Raw genomic sequence first — 17,195 nt, forward strand, 5'->3', positions numbered from 1 at the left:
AAAAAAAAGTCATTTTTGAGCTCATGGACTTTAAGTGTCTGAGGAAGTGGCACTCGTCTGACAAGACGTTGCAATCATATATATATATATATATATATACAGACATATGTATATATATATATACATATGTATATATATACATACATATAAAAAAATAATATTTCTATTATGTTTCAAAAAACTTTAATAGTTTATTTTGGAAGTATGATCCATAAAGAAAATAAACAACCCATTCTTAACAGAGAAATTACAAGTTTTTTTATATTTTATTCGCAGTTTCGTGTTAGGGGTGTCAAAAATTCCGCCCAAATTCTGATACACCTAGTTGTTCATCTATAAATGTTACTTTTCTGACGTGGTAGAAAACATTGAATTGCTGCTGCACCAACATATGTATATGAACATGTGGGGAAAAATGAAAGAATGAAAGAAGAAACAGTATCATTATCAGCATCAACATCAGCAGCAGAAGAAAATGTATCATGAAAGGAAAAAACGGCATCATCATCAGCAGCAGTAGCAGCAAAAAAAAACATATTGTGAAAGAAGAAACATCATCATCATTATCAATATCATTAGCAGAAGAAACAGCATCATCATCAATATCATCATCACTAGCAGCAGAAGAAACAGCATCATCAATATCAACAGCATTATGAAAGGAAAAAACAGCATCATCATCAATATCAGCAGCAGCAGAAACGGCATCATCATCATCATCATCATCAACAGCATCATGAAAGAAAAAATGGCATCAATATCAATATTATCATCATCAGCAATATCATCAGCAGAAAAACATCATCATCAATATCATCATCAGCAATATCATCAGCAGAAAAACATCATCATCAATATCATCATCAGCAATATCATCAGCAGAAAAACATCATCATCAATATCATCATCAGCAATATCATCAGCAGAAGAAACATCATCAATATCATCAACAGTAGCAGCAGAAGAATCATCATCATCATCAATATTATCAACAGCACCATGAAAAAAAACAACATCATCATCAACATCAGCAGTAGCAGAAAAAACGCATTGTGAAAGAAGAAACAGCATTATCATTATCAATATCGTTATCAGCAGCAGCAGAAGAAACAGTTTTGCAACGTAAGTTTTGTAACGTAACGTGATCGTTACACTTCACTTCATTAATTCATAAAAATAAAAAAAATAAGAAATAAATAATCTGAGTCAGCATTCTTTTTTAACAAAACGTTTTTATTCTTTTTTTACTTTCAGCATCCCTTAAAAAGTCTCTTACTGCCACCTGTCCATTTTAGCCTGGCACGCGTTTGTTTTTCTTCCGACCACAAGCTGGATACAGCCGGCCCATTCTCATCTTTGCTTTTCATGTCCATTTCCTTCCGCATTGACTTTTCTCTTTGATTATGTGGTGCATTTTTTCTTCCTTTTTTCTTTTTTATTCTCTCGCACACTTTCTAATATGCATATGCCTTTTTTTCGACTACTGCTGCTGCTAATCTCTTTGCAGCCAGTTATTCTTTGCTGCTGCTGATATTTCCCCATGCACTCATGTGCACTATTAATCTGGTGAAATAAATCATCTTTTGTTCATAGTAAAAGTTTACGTTTGTTATTGAGTCGAAAAAATTTCTTATAATGAATCCGGGTTGTCATCATGATGGGCTCCTTGCCCGGACCAATGTGACTCTTCCTCTCCAGAGTTCCCCGTCCCCCACACCCCAGACCCCCAGGCTTACAGTTGGCGTCGTATGCTACCTGCTGGATGTACGTGGATCCAGGTCGTCCTCTGCTTGCACATCCATGTCGTAGAGTCCATAGCAATACATCACTTACCAATTCATGCCTGCTCCTCAGGCAATGACCAGCAAATCGCAGGCATCTTTCCCTGATGGTATTAGATATGGCAGGCAGGCTGCCACAAAGCCGTTGCCTCATGGGACGATTTTGCCAAGATACATTTAACACCGTTCGTAGCACACGGGTGCATGTGCTGTCCAGCCTTCCTTCCAATCCCCTCGTGAGTGTCCAGGTTGCAGCACTGTAAACAAGGACAGATCCCACCACTTCCCTGAAGAACCACCACCTCAGTCTGTCAGCCAGTCCCGAAATCCATACTGAACACAACCCATCCAATGCAGCCCATGCCTTCGAAATGCGAACTTCAACATCTCTCTCAGTGGAAACCACGTTGCTGCCCAGATACGTAAACCCAGCATTGATCCAACCAGAGCCCCAATCTCCCCTGCTACTATGCCTGGTTGTATAATACATTTTAACATGATACGAGGGGTGTGCAATAAGTAATGCTCCTGACCCAATTCCCATAGCAGTAGAGCAACAAAACTTGGCTTAGTCTTTCTCTACATAGAAACCACCCAGAGTTATGCATTTCTCTCATCGTTTGATGCAGTGTTTTTGTAGAACACCCCAGGTTGCTCCTCCAACCACGACGTGACTTCAGAAATCAAGGCTGTATCATCTGGGAAACGCTTTCCTTTCCAAAACAACTTCATGGGTGGGAAGAGGTGAAAGTCAGAGGATGCAAGGTCAGGCGAGTAGGGAGGATGGAGAAGGATTTCATAACCCCACGCCCGTGCTTCTGATCTTGTGACATGCAAGTTATGGACCGGGGCGTTGTCCTGCAGGAGGAGGGTACCTTTGCTGATCTTGTCTCGCCTCTTGATTTTCATAGCTTCCCTTAATTTCCTCAAAAGTGAAGCATAATAGGCTCCTGTAATTGTGGTACACTTTGCCAGAAATCTGTCATCACTACTCCATCCTGGTTCCAGAAGACTGTGAGCATGACCTTACCAGCGGAGGGCTGCACCCTTGCCTCCTTTGGAGGTGGTGAGTCCAAGTGCTTCCCCTGCATTGACTGAGCTTTGGTCTCTGGATCATAGTGATGGACCCAGGTTTCATCCTGTGTAATCAGTCTTTTGAAAAACTTTGACTCATCTTCTTGGCACATCTCCAAATTCATCCTCGAGCACGACGCATTCTTGCTTCTGGAATGGTGTGAGCAACCTGGGAATCCATCTGGCAGACACCTTATGCATATGCAAATGGTCATGAATGATAGTTTCCACAGACCCTGTACTAATCTTGACATCTTGGGCTATTTGGTGAATAGTAATGCACCGATCTTCCAAAATGAAGCCTCAACTTGACGGACAGATGCCTCATCAATGGCAGAAGGGGGGGGCGACCTGTTCTGGGAACTGTTTCCACTGACTTCCGGCCATGTTTGAATTCACGATGCCAGCGTTTTACAAGGTCATATGATGGGGCATTATCACCATAAGTTTCTTTCATTTCATCAAAAGTCTCCTGTTGCGTGCGTCCTTTCAAATACAAAAACCATATCACTGCTCAACATTCAACAGGCTCCATTTCACACCTGACTCAGTTCAAACACCTGTAAAACAGAAACCACAATTAGTTCAGAGCTGTAATTTGCCACATAATCCGTAGAGATATAAATCATTGCACATGCAAAATTTCAGCTAGATCAGACAACAGGAAGTGGGTCAGGGGTATTACTTATTGCACGCCCCTCGTATTTTAATTAATGCAGATTGCATATGTATTATTATAGAATCAATCCTCTATTGATTATTGTATACTAGCAGGACCTGTTAACCGGCATTGCCCGGTCATACAATACGTTTAAACATGATATTTTAATTTATGCAGATTGCATATATATTATTATAGAATCAATCCTCTATTGATAATTATATACTAGCAGGACCTGTTAACCGGTGTTGCCCGGTCATATAATATGCTTAAACATGATATTTTAATTTATGCAGATTGCGTACATATTATTATAGAATCAATCCTCTATTGATTATTATATACTAGCAGGACCTGTTAACCGTCGTTGCCCGGTCGTACAATACGCTTAAACTTGATATTTTAATTTATGCAGATTGCATATGTATTATCATAGAATCAATCCTCTATTGATTATTATATACTAGCAGGACCTGTTAACCGTCGTTGCCCGGTCGTACAATACGCTTAAATTTGATATTTTAATTTATGCAGATTGCATATGTATTATTATAGAATTAATCCTCTATTGATTATTATATACTAGCAGGACCTGTTAACCGTCGTTGCCCGGTCGTACAATACGCTTAAACTTGATATTTTAATTTATGCAGATTGCATATGTATTATTATAGAATTAATCCTCTATTGATTATTATATACTAGCAGGACCTGTTAACCGTCGTTGCCCGGTCGTACAATACGCTTAAACTTGATATTTTAATTTATGCAGATTGCATATGTATTATTATAGAATTAATCCTCTATTGATTATTATATACTAGCAGGACCTGTTAACCGTCGTTGCCCGGTCGTACAATACGCTTAAACATGCTATTTTAATTTATGCAGATTGCATATGTATTATTATAGAATCAATCCTCTATTGATTATTATATACTAGCAGGATCTGTTAACCAGCGTTGCCCGGTCATACAATACGCTTAAACATGATATTTTAATTTATGCAGATTGCATATGTATTATTATAGAATCAATCCTCTATTGATTATTATATACTAGCAGGATCTGTTAACCAGCGTTGCCCGGTCATACAATACGCTTAAACATGATATTTTAATTTATGCAGATTGCATATGTATTATTATAGAATCAATCCTCTATTGATTATTATATACTACCAGGACCTGTTAACCAGCGTTGCCCGGTCATACAATACGCTTAAACATGCTATTTTAATTTATGCAGATTGCATATGTATTATTATAGAATCAATCCTCTATTGATTATTATATACTAGCAGGATCTGTTAACCAGCGTTGCCCGGTCATACAATACGCTTAAACATGCTATTTTAATTTATGCAGATTGCATATGTATTATTATAGAATCAATCCTCTATTGATTATTATATACTAGCAGGATCTGTTAACCAGCGTTGCCCGGTCATTCAATACGCTTAAACATGCTATTTTAATTTATGCAGATTGCATATGTATTATTATAGAATCAATCCTCTATTGAATATTGTATATTATGAGGATAATTTGCCTGTGTCAACTAATTTGAAAAAAAACCAATAATAATGATTATGTCGTTCATCAAATTCTGTCTGTGTTTGTTTACAATATTACGTCAGCTGATATTTGTGCTCGACAATAAATTCCCTGGATATGTCATTTCTGATTAATGTTTAAGATTAAAATATGCAAATGAAGAAATGATTTGCAGTGATTTTAAGTTCGATTAGAACGTCAATACAAAGAAGCCAACATAGCTATTGCAGTTAAATGAGCTGGTAAACAGCAAAACAAAATAAAATAAATGCAATACGCAAAAGTTCAGCTAGAATTCGTCATGTATGTGTGTGTGCGTGTGTGTATTTGTGTGTGCTTGTGTGTGTGGGTGCGTGTGCGTGTGTGTGTGTGTGTGTGTGTGTGTGTGTGTGTGTGCACATCTTCTCCCGACCACATCTGCCAACAGCCATTTTATTAGAAAACTGATCCCATGCCATTTGCATATGCGTGTAGTGGAAGATGAGATCCATGGCTGCCATCTTTAATTTCTCTCTCTCTCAGATCCCATCCAAAGGTAAGTTGCATAACCGCACGACACACACACACGCAGGTGCTTTCTTCTTTGATTATTGCATTCAACTCTACACATCTTTAGACAGATCAGATACTACCCTTTGAATCCTCACCAGAAGAACTAGAAGGTATATATGAACTGGAACAAATACAAAGAGGACATTGCAAAGGCTGCTGCAAAGAAGGTGGGTTTCTTCTATCGAGCTAGAAGACTACTCACACCTGAGAGTATCCTGTACCTCTACAAGGCCACCATTCACTCATGCATGGAGTATTGTTGACACATCTGAGCTAACCCTAACCCTAACCCTCCCCCTCTTAGATAAAGTCCAAAAAAGAGTTGTCAATCTAATCGGTCCCACTTTGTCAACTAAGCTCTAGCCCCTATCTCATCACCACAATGTTGCATCGCATGTTTTACAAATATTTTAATGAAATGTGTTCTGGTAGACTCGTTTCACTTGTACGCCCTCGACGTACTTATCCCCGACGAACCTGCTTAGCATCAGAACCATTGCATCAGCGTTAGGGCGTACAGTCACACCATCAGGCTGGACTTCTTCATCTTCAATGGAGCTTCCAGAAGGGGTACTGGAACTATCGGCATCAGCGTTGGGGGTCGCAGTTTTACCATCACGAGGAATAGGTTGGATCCACAGGTCATCGTTGGATGATTCACCATTACTCGCCAACTGGTTCATATTTAGGGCAGGCCAGATATCCTTCGCATGGTGTGGGGTACCATCGACTAGTATGGCTTGCTCACTGATGATGCCAGTGATTCGCCCACTTTGAAAGCTGTTGGTGCATCGATTATTGGGAGGCTTCACCCAGACAGTGTCCCCTAACTCATACAGCCTTTGGGTTTCCTGTCAATCAGGCAGACAGGCGTCAATGTCCTTGATGCGCACTCGATAGCAATGGATCGCATTGGTGTGTGCGCTTGTAGCAGTCATGCCATCCTTTGGTGTTGCATTATATCTATAGATCGCCTCTGCGATCGTGCATTGTTTTTTTGCCGCGATCATCTTCACGCTTCGATGGCACCGCTCTGCTATGCTGTTGCCACTTAGTACACATGCACATCTGTGTCTGAGTTGGATCCCCCTCTTGTCTACGAAACGTTTGAACTCCCCACTGCAGAAGGCCATGTCATTGGCTGTGAGGATTTCTTCAGGTGGCCCCTTTCATAAAATATGGGCTCCAATTCATGGATGACACTGGAGGAATCCTGTCTTATTAACGGGCACCAGATTGTGAACCTTGTCGGTCCACAATCGATCAGGGTGAGGAAGTGCTGGCTGCCGTAGTGGGTTATGTCAATACCCAGTCGGCTCCAAGTCGTGTCTACTCCCAGCTGACCTTTCCGCCACCTCGTCAGGGTGGGGTCGATTGACTGGCATGTTTGGCATTCCTTGACACTCGCTTTCACTGCACTTTTGCACAAAATAAGATGTCCGTTTCACTCTGGGGTGTCCACTGAGGTGGGGTATCTTCCTGATTTCATCCGCCACCTCAATAGAGGTGGTGCATAATGATACTGGCTCGGCTTCCTTCTTCATAGTGTCATACCATCTCTGTGGCACCTGAGTGAGCCTATGAGCAAGGTTGCAATTTGAAGTGACCAGTACCACATCTCTTCCCTGCAACCTCTTTCTCACAGAAGAGATGTTGCGAGCCTGTCTCTGTTTATCATTATTTTTAAACATTCCCAAGAAACACTCGTCTAGCTGAAAACACTCTCAATAATTTCCCCTACTCTTTATTTGTGCCTAAACCTAAACGTAGATTCCATGAACAAAGCTTCTTACTTAAAACTACACACCTATAGAACTCTGTTCCATTTGCCTGCTTTCCAGCTGACTACAATATGGTCATCTTCAAGTCCAATGTAAACAAGTTCTTTATTAGTCGTTCCCCTCAAGTAATCCAATTTACCAAATTTACACTTCTGATGATTAATATGATATTGTCCCTTTGACTACTGTACACTCTTTAACCCTTATCCTCGAGTGGCCTCTGGGCCTTGATAAGTGGTGACTCCTTTGTAAAAAATAAAAATATAAAAACAGGCACGATCAAGTGGGTAAGACAGTACATTGGCAATTATGCTGACAATTGGGTATTAAACACTCAGACAAATGGTACAAACACAAACTGGCAGGAGTACTTAAAAAATAAAAATCACAAGATCCCATGCAATATGGATATGCAAACAGATAAATCCATCCAAGTAAGTGAACTAAGTATCTGTGGGGATTAATAAGAATTGACTGTGGACTGGAAGATGCGGGACTTCCGGTGGAAAAAGGAAGTTTGGTTTTTGGCGCGTTTTTTTTTCTGGGGTTTTGAAGAAGAAGAAAAGAAAGGACGGTTGATTTTCCACGCGGCCGGAGGAGCCCCGAAAAGGTTATGAAAGTCAAAAACGACGTACTGGCCCCACGTTATGGCCCGAACGCCTTGAATGACTAAACACTGCTTCGTTCACAAAAACCAGAAAAGGAAGACACCGAAGTAAATTCAAACCAACTTTGTTCCCACCTAAACCGATAAGTATAACCCAATGAACATTTTTTCTGTTGATTTTCTCACACACATTTCACAAACATTCTCTTCTGCTACAAAACGAACCTTCTCTATATACCTCCCAAATAGTAAATAAAGTTGCCTTTTTTTATTCACTCTTAAAATATGTTTTTTTTATTTATTTCTATGGAGTCAGAGAGTTAGATACAAACCCGATAAACCTCTATAGACCATATATCATTAACAAGAAGAAAAAGTCCTTGTAAATTTTGTTGTCTAGCAGACCACAGAGTGAAGGTCAAGGAGATGGAGAAGCGAAGCAAATACACAGAACTGGGCAGAGAGCTGTAGCAGCTGACACCCGCTACATCACAGGCAGGAGCTAATTCTCACGATCTGAGATTTGAAATCTACTTCCTCCTGGCTTGTCCAATCATAAGCCAGCTCTCAGTCACATGACAGAGTATATAAAAGGCGAAATCTGAAACTCTCAACCCTCTTTCATCCTGACCCTGCCTGGGAGCAGACGTTTTTTTTTCTGGATGACAATGGATTAAAACATTTTCCACATGTTTGAATATCGTATATATCCAATTGCAAGTGAAAAAAAGAAAGAAAAAAAGAAAGGAGAAACAAAACAACATACTGAGGATGGAGTATAGCTCTGAAATAAATTCATGTTATAAATTTCAAACAAGTAAAATATTTGTTTATTTTCCTAATATTACGTTATGATTTGGCTTTCAATCACACTTGATGCGTATTTTATTTTATTCAAATTAAAACAACGTTTCTATATGGAACTCATACCCTTGACGATATCTATTAAATTTCAAGTTTGTAGATCAAAAATTCGTTAAGTATATAGGTGGAGAAGTGTCCTCACATACATGCACACATTCTCACTTTTATAGATTATGTGTGTGTGTGTATTTGTGTGTGTGTGTATTTGTGTGTGTGTGTGTGTGCATATGCATATGACAGAGTATATAAGAGGCGAAATCACGAACCTTTCTTTCTCTTTCCTCCTGGGTTCAGCTGGCAGCATACATTAAGCTGGAGGGGAAAGCCCCAGGCTGAACGTGAGTACTACAAGCTAACAATGGCTCTTTTCAAACTCCCATTTGTTTCCATGTGCGGTACTCAAATGAACATTCTTTATCATGATAAAGAACACACACACACACACACACAACACATCAACACACTGAAGACTTCACCCTTTCTTTCTCCTTTAATCAGCTTTATTTGCCCGGCGACTACTAGCTATAAACACATGTGGACTCAGCTGTTCTCTCCTTTAATGAGCCGGCAATATATTAATTCTATCTTTACACAAGAACACTTCAACCTACTAAGCCATTTCTTTTGTGGACATGCTACTAACGAAAATAGCAAATAAAGTTTGTAGATCAAACATTTGTTAAGTATATAGGTTGAGACGTGTCCTCACATACACGCACACATTCTCACTTTTATAGATTATGTGTGTGTGTGTGTGTGTATTTGTGTGTGTGTGTGTGTGCATATGTATGTGTAAGTATATGTGTATATGTATATATGAGGGTCATTCCAAAAGTGAAGCCTCTTATTTTTTAACTCAAAACTAAAACGGTGAAGAGCTACGAAGACGAGAATGGTACTATTAAAACGAGCAACCTCTTGTGGTCAACAAGTTAGCTACGGCTCTCTTCAAACTCTTCAAACTCACATTTATTTCCACATGCGATACCTTAAGAACATTCTTTGTCATGATAAAGAACATACACAATACACGCACACACCGACACTGACATGCGCACACACACACACACACACGCACACACACACATGCACACACACACGCACACACGCACACACACACGCACACACACACACACACACACACCTACTCTTTCTTCTAACTGCCATTTATTTCCACATGCTGTACCCAAACAACATACAATCACACACACACACACACACACACACACACACACACACACACACACACACACCTACTCTTTCTTCTAACTGCCATTTATTTCCACGTGCTGTACCCAAACAACATACAATCACACACACACACGCACACGCACACACACACACACACACACACACCTACTCTTTCTTCTAACTGCCATTTATTTCCACGTACTGTACCCAAACAACATACAATCACACACACACACACACACACACACACACACACACACACACATACTCTTTCTTATCACGAGACACTAACCCTCTGCCCTGTCTCTACTATTGGACCCACACTCCTACAAACATAAACACACTGAAGTCTTTGCCCTTTCTTTCTCATTTAACTGTCTTCCTTCATACCGACAACTACTACCTATAAACATGTGTAAACGGAACTGAACTATTCTCTCCTTCAACAAGCCAACACATTAATACACTGAACACTGCCCTTTTTCTTTCCTTTGCCCCGGCAACTACTAGCTATAAACATGTGTGGACTGAGCTGTTCTCTTCTCAACCAGCCGGCAATATATTCTATCTTTACTCAAAAACACCCGTCTAGCTAAAACCACAGTCCAAAATTTCCCCCACTCTTATCTGTGCCAAAACTAAAACGTAGATTCCATGAACAAAGCTTCTTTCTTAGAACTGCACGCCTGTGGAACTCTGTTCCGTCTGCCTCTTTCCCGCCTGACTACAACCTGGATGTCTTCAAGTCCAATGTAGACAAATTCCTGATGAACCGCCCCTTAAGTAAGACACTTTATCAAATCTCAACACTAACGTACTGTACACGCAATAACCCTTATCCCTGAGTGGCTTCCGGGCCTTGATAAGTGGTGACCACCTTGTAAAAAAAAAACATGTGTAAACGGGACTGAACTATTCTCTCCTTCAACGAGCCAGCAAGATATTAATTCTATCTTTACTCAAGAACATTTCAACCTACTAACTTGTTTCTCTTTTCTAATAACACCACTAACGAGGATAACAAATAAAGTTGTTTATTAAATGTTAGAATGAGACTTCATTTCGTTGTCATCATTATTAACTAAAGAGCTTAGAGGGATCTGGAAAATGAAGAAAGTTAGCATAACAGCACTAATAGTAAGAGCACTAGGAACAATACCGAAAAACTTTGAAAAAGAATGGGAGAGATTTGAATCAGAGGGATGGCTGCGAATATACAACGGATGACAATAATGAAAACTGCAGAAATATTAAGCTTTTATTATGGAGACTAACACCACACAAATTGGACGTACAGAAACGGCTACAGATGTAAAAAGGAAAATCACACTTAACAGAAACGGTACGATTGTAAGGTACCCCCATGTGGCCCTGTGTACCCCCTCCCCTTGCTTTTGTACGTGTGTATGACTCCATAAACTAGTACCTCGCCAAATAAGTGAGGAGGGTCAAGGAGGATGGAAAGACTAAGGAGAGAAAGCACTAGCTAGACCTCCACTGGATTAGTGCAAAAAAGACTGGGACCTTGGAGAGGCTTATTGCCACCCAAATTCGAGTAAAGATCAATGATCGCTACCAACGAGAAACCAATGGTAAGCGACTGTTGCAGTAACGCAAACTCTTTTATCGAGATATAAAAAGTTGTATTATGCATTGTATTCTTTGGCACCCATCTTTTGACGCGCGTGCCATATACAAATCTACTCACACTGCACGCGCGTAAACAAGATGGCCGCCTAAGAATATGATGCATAATACAACTTTTTATAACTCGATAACTAATTATTTCTGCAAAATTTCAATGCGATTTTCGTATTCAGCATAGTCAAAAACCTTTAAAAGTCGTCATTTAAAAGAAAATTATGGAGATGGACCTAATCTGAAAATTTACCAAAACTTTAAAATCATATTTTGGGTTTGTATTACTGTACACATAGATTCGAAAAAGTTGTCAAAAAAACAAATATATAACAAATAAATGTTATCAAAAGCAAGATAAGTTACTTTTCTGCCAAACTGGATATATTTTTCGTGTTTTTATTCAATGTAACAATTCAGCTCGAAAAACATACAGTGTTTACCGAAAACTCAAGATGGCGTCTCCCACCCTCTTTAACACCGTAAGTTTGGGAAAAGGTGTTATAAATAAAAAACTATACAAAATACTGTTAAAAACCCGCCGAATATATGTCAACCTATGTCACGGTAATATATATTGAGCGAGTTTTTAACAGTATTTTATCCGGTTTTTTATTTATAACACTTTTTCCCAAACTGACCGTGTTAAAGAGAGAATCAGACGCCATCTTGAATGTCCCAATACATCGGTAAACACTGTATGGTTTTCTATCTGAATAAACATGTTACATTGAATAAAAACACGAAAAATATATCCAGTTTGGTAGAAAAGTAACTTATCTTGCCTTTGATAACATTTATTTGTTATATATTTGTTTTTTGACAACTTTCTCGAATCTATGTGTACAGTAATACAAACCCAAATCATATTTTCATACATTTTTTGTTTCAATAAATGTTTTGATTTCCATATATATATATTTTTTTTGTTCTTTATTTCGTTATTTTTGCGTTCTCGAAGACACTTGTTTATGTTTGAGGTTCACAAAACGTCCGATAGAGGGCATTCAAAGAACAGGGGTCGATAACTCATCTAGGACGTCTCATGTCATTGAGAAGAAGAAGAAGAAGAAGAAGAAGAAGAAGAAGAAACAAACAAGCAAACAAACGCAAAGTGCATGAAGAAACTTGCGGAAGTAACGATTGCATTGTGGGTAATAACGATTATTCCGATTTCCGCCATGACACTTTCTTTCTATATATATTCTTATGAATTTGTCCTCGCGCCAATCTATAACTCCAAATAGCAAAAAAAAAAAAAAAAAAAAAAAAAATTAACCTTTAAAAAATATTTTATTGTAAAAAAATGATTTTCATCGTAAAATCATTTTTTTTTTAAATATCCTCTTGTTTTCATTTTTCTTATAAAAACACTTCAATCTAAAAAGTACGTCATAAAAATGTAAGTATAATTTTTCGGTGCTAATGCAGAGAGTGATCCGTCGACGCTATTTTTTAAATCGTATTTCCACGTTTAATTAAAATTTTATGATATGTTTTTTTTTTTTTTTTTTAATTCAATTGTACCTATTTACAATGCCTCCCCACGGGGCAGAGTTAGACACCAGGATCGTTTTTTAAATGTGGAGAAAAGGTACAAAAATAAAAAATTGTCTCAGTCGTGAAGGACTGACTGATCCTCCACTGAAAGAGAACAAGAAATGGAAGTGCAGACTGCAGCACTGCAGCATCTGAAGAACAGATACTACAAGGTTAAAGTGCAGAATAGGTACAAAACACCCTTCCCTCCCCATGTTAAGAATGGCTTTTTTAATAATAACGTTATTATTTTAGCACGGATCACTTTCTGCATGAGTACCGATTTTTCAAATATTTATTTTCACCGCTTAAATTTGTATTTCCTGATAATGTATTTTTTTTTAGTTGAATGGTATGTTTTTTTTAAATTCTTTTTTTAAATTCGATGTTTTCCTTAAAATTTTCACGTAATTTTTTACGACGTGCCCCAGCGTATTATAAACACCCCACAACCTTATAACTCTCCCAACATCGAAAGCCGTTCTTAACATGGGAAGGGGGTTATTCCAACATCGAAAGCCGTTCTTAACATGGGGAGGGGTGTTTATACTATGCTGGGGCAGGTCGTAAAAAAAATACCAAATTTTCATGTAATATGGACAAATTTTCGTTATTTTGAATACAACGATAACAATCACCTCCCCCCCCCTCGGTGTTTCACGAAAATCAACAGTAGGCGCTTCTACACTATTGGGACGAAATTTCGGAAATTGTAAAACTGAATTTTACATGAAAACAATGGTATCTACGTATTCCTCGTATTTTTAAGACGATTATATCCAAAAATTACGAAAATCGATCAGGTAGAAAATTATTATTAAAATAAAAAATAGAATTTGATGAAAATGATCGTAAAACACACGAGAGTTCAAAAGGGAGGTAATTTTCCGTTTCGATTTTAAACAAGATGGCGGCAATTTTTAACTTGCTAACAGGATTAAAGTTGTTTTTTTTTCTTAATAATTCAGTAATATTCAGGTAATTTCGACTGCATAATTTGGAAGCTACCATTGTAACTTATTAGAATTAACAAAAAAAATCAGTTTCTTTTTTTTCTGAAAACTCCATTTATCGACTACAAAATCTGGTCCCAATTCTGTAAAAGCACCCAACAGATATTAGACCATTCTGGTTCCTGTTGATTGCTGTGTAAGGTTGGTTTTGTGCAGTTTTATGGGGAGGGGAGGGTGTTGTGTACCTATTCTGTACTTTCACTTAACAATTTAATAAAAAACCGATATTGTTAAACTTTAATTAAACTTGAAAATACTATTTAAAAAATAGCATGGATCAATAAGTGCACTAGCACCCAAATTTTTTTAAACAAATAACAATCTATTAACATCCATTATTCTATTAAAATCTATTATTCTATTAAAATCTATTAAAACCCATTATTCTATTAAAATCTATTAACATCCATTATTCTATTAAAATCTATTAACATCCATTATTCTATTAAAATCTATTAAAATCCATTATTCTATTAAAATCTATTAACATCCATTATTCTATTAAAATCTATTAAAACCCATTATTCTATTAAAATCTATTAAAATCCATTATTCTATTAAAATCTATTATTCTATTAAAATCCATTATTCTATTAAAATCTATTATTCTATTAAAATCTATTAAAATCCATTATTTTTGCGAAATTTTTTTTCCAGAAAGATCTGTGACAAGCATGCGCAAAAAATCACAAAAACTATAAGTTGTGCGTGCATGCGTCAGGGATCGAACCTGGGACCGTTAGATTACAAAGAAAAACGTTTGTGAGCGATACTCGCATTATCGCGACAATTGGGTTCGCCCGACGGCTATAAAAGTCAAGCCGAAACCAAGATTGTGAGTCGTTTCTTTTTGTTTGGTCGGTCGACAGTTGAAAAGAACTTGCTTGTGAAGAGTACGACGTTTGCGAGATGAAAGAAGTCGATTCGTTCAACTTTGAAAAGAATTTCTGGCGTGTATATCGCTTAACACAAAGTAGCTTTCTCCTCCCTCGTGCTGCGACAGTCGTTAAAAAGCTGAATTTCATTATATGGAAAGTAGAATAATATAAAACTTTTTAATAGAATTTAAAATTTTCCAAGATGACACCATTCACCGTCATTTTTGTCTCGATCACAAAAACATGAAACTTTTTTTTTAAAGGTTTTTAACCAAATATTTTTTTCTGTCTAAATAAGATTAAGTATGATTTGCTATAAGAATATGCAAAAATATGTAAAACATAAGTACCTGAATCTCAAATAATTCCAACTTTTTATATCCTTCTATAGATTTGCATGTGGTTAGTATTGTCCCATCGTCTACTATTTGTGGTAGGGAGCTAAGGAAGTGTGTGTCATCTCTTACAAAACTTCTGACTAGATTCGTGAAGAGTTGTAATAGTATATCTATTAGGTTGCTAAGTGTGCTTGTTGGGCATGATTGTCTTGCTACTATGAGTCTGAATGTGGGGTCGTTGGGGTTTGGGATGCTAATGCACTCCGACTTTTGTATGTTGATGGCATGTCTTACCTGGTTAGATTTGTGTATTTTGAAATTTAAAAAAAAAAAACAACATTTAATGATAGTTTAAAATTAAGTGTGGATGCTTAGAGGGAACGATAAAAGTGCAATGGGGGACCGCCCAAAGACGGTCAATGTACACTAGTTGTCCAACCGGCAAAGGATGTTTATTCTGAAAGCCGTTCTTAACATGGGAAGGTTGGGGGTGCTTATTCCAAATTATTCCAATTATTTTCAACCTCCCCGTAATTAACTTCTTAAAGATACGTCTTCGGCTGATCCACCAGTGCATTTTCATCTAGGGAACTAAATAAACAATATTTGGCCATTTTTAACTTTTATTTGGCCATTTTTAACTTTTATTTGGCCATTTTTAACTTTTATTTGGCCATGTATTTTTAACTTTTATTTGGCCATGTATTTTTAACTTTTATTTGGCCATGTATTTTTAACTTTTATTTGGCCATGTATTTTTAACTTTTGATTTGAGGGTAAAGTTTTCAAAATATTCAAATTTCTATTCAAAACAAGTGTCTTCAAATAGTGTGCAACTATTTTCTTTATATATATATATATATATATATATTTTTGTTTCCTACAAAGTTAAGCAATGACGAGACTGGCCAGTACTAGATGGGTGACCATTTTGAGAATGCTTGGTGTCATATGTGTTGAAAACAACTTTGGCATCTTCTATCACGGTTGGGCCATCATAGGCCATAAACAAGAAATTGCTGAGAGAAATTATCATATTTTTAGCAAAATGTGCAATTATTGATCGATTTTATTTTGTTTGTTTTTTTTCGTATCGATTCTTCAAATCATTCTCTCTTTAATAGTATATTAGCAATATTGGGCTGTTCACAAATTATTAATTTATTTTTTTCAAAGATTTAAAAGTAGTGTTTTTCGTAAAATTAATGAAAATATATATATATATTTTTGCTAATCTGAAAGATAATAATTATTAACATATTCAACGAATTTCAGATTTCAAAACACAAAAGATAAAAAATAAAACACATTCAAAATTCGAATTTTCAACCTTAAAATTTGATACGTACATAGCTTTTTTTTTTCTACAATCCTCACCCATTCCATAATACAATATATTTTGCTGAGTTTTGGCTAATTATTTAAAGAATATTTGTACCCACAAATAAAGAAGCCAGGGTTTGTAGGCATATATATATATTTATATATATTTGTAAAGAAGTGAACCATAGCGGAAATTCAGTTGACTAAAATAAGATGGAAAATGGGGTGAGGAAAAGAAAAAAAATGGGGGAAGTTACATGTAACAAATGTACAATTCAGTAAAATAAATAAGTCGATTAAAAACGAGATCGCTAAAATACACCCGAAGCGCTTTTTGTTCAGACTAACTTTTCAAGGATATAAGTCTGAAAATTATTATTTTTTTAGAATATTTGGTAG

At 37.0% G+C, this 17,195-nt stretch overlaps 1 long non-coding RNA gene across 2 annotated transcripts in view; it reads left to right on the top strand.

Annotated features, from left to right (window-relative positions):
- Window positions 1–12,809: 12,809 nt before the first annotated feature.
- The window catches only part of LOC145270928 (uncharacterized), a 59,703-nt gene continuing 55,317 nt past the window's right edge, over window positions 12,810–17,195 (top strand). For both annotated transcript variants that reach the window (XR_013865622.1, XR_013865621.1), the window contains exon 1: window positions 12,810–13,107. This is a non-coding gene — a long non-coding RNA (uncharacterized LOC145270928). The remainder of the gene's footprint in view (window positions 13,108–17,195) is intronic.

The sequence above is a fragment of the Euprymna scolopes genome, chromosome 46 (genome assembly GCF_053919585.1).
Source record: "Euprymna scolopes isolate OS-2025 chromosome 46, ASM5391958v1, whole genome shotgun sequence".
In the NCBI taxonomy this organism is placed as follows: domain Eukaryota; kingdom Metazoa; phylum Mollusca; class Cephalopoda; order Sepiida; family Sepiolidae; genus Euprymna; species Euprymna scolopes.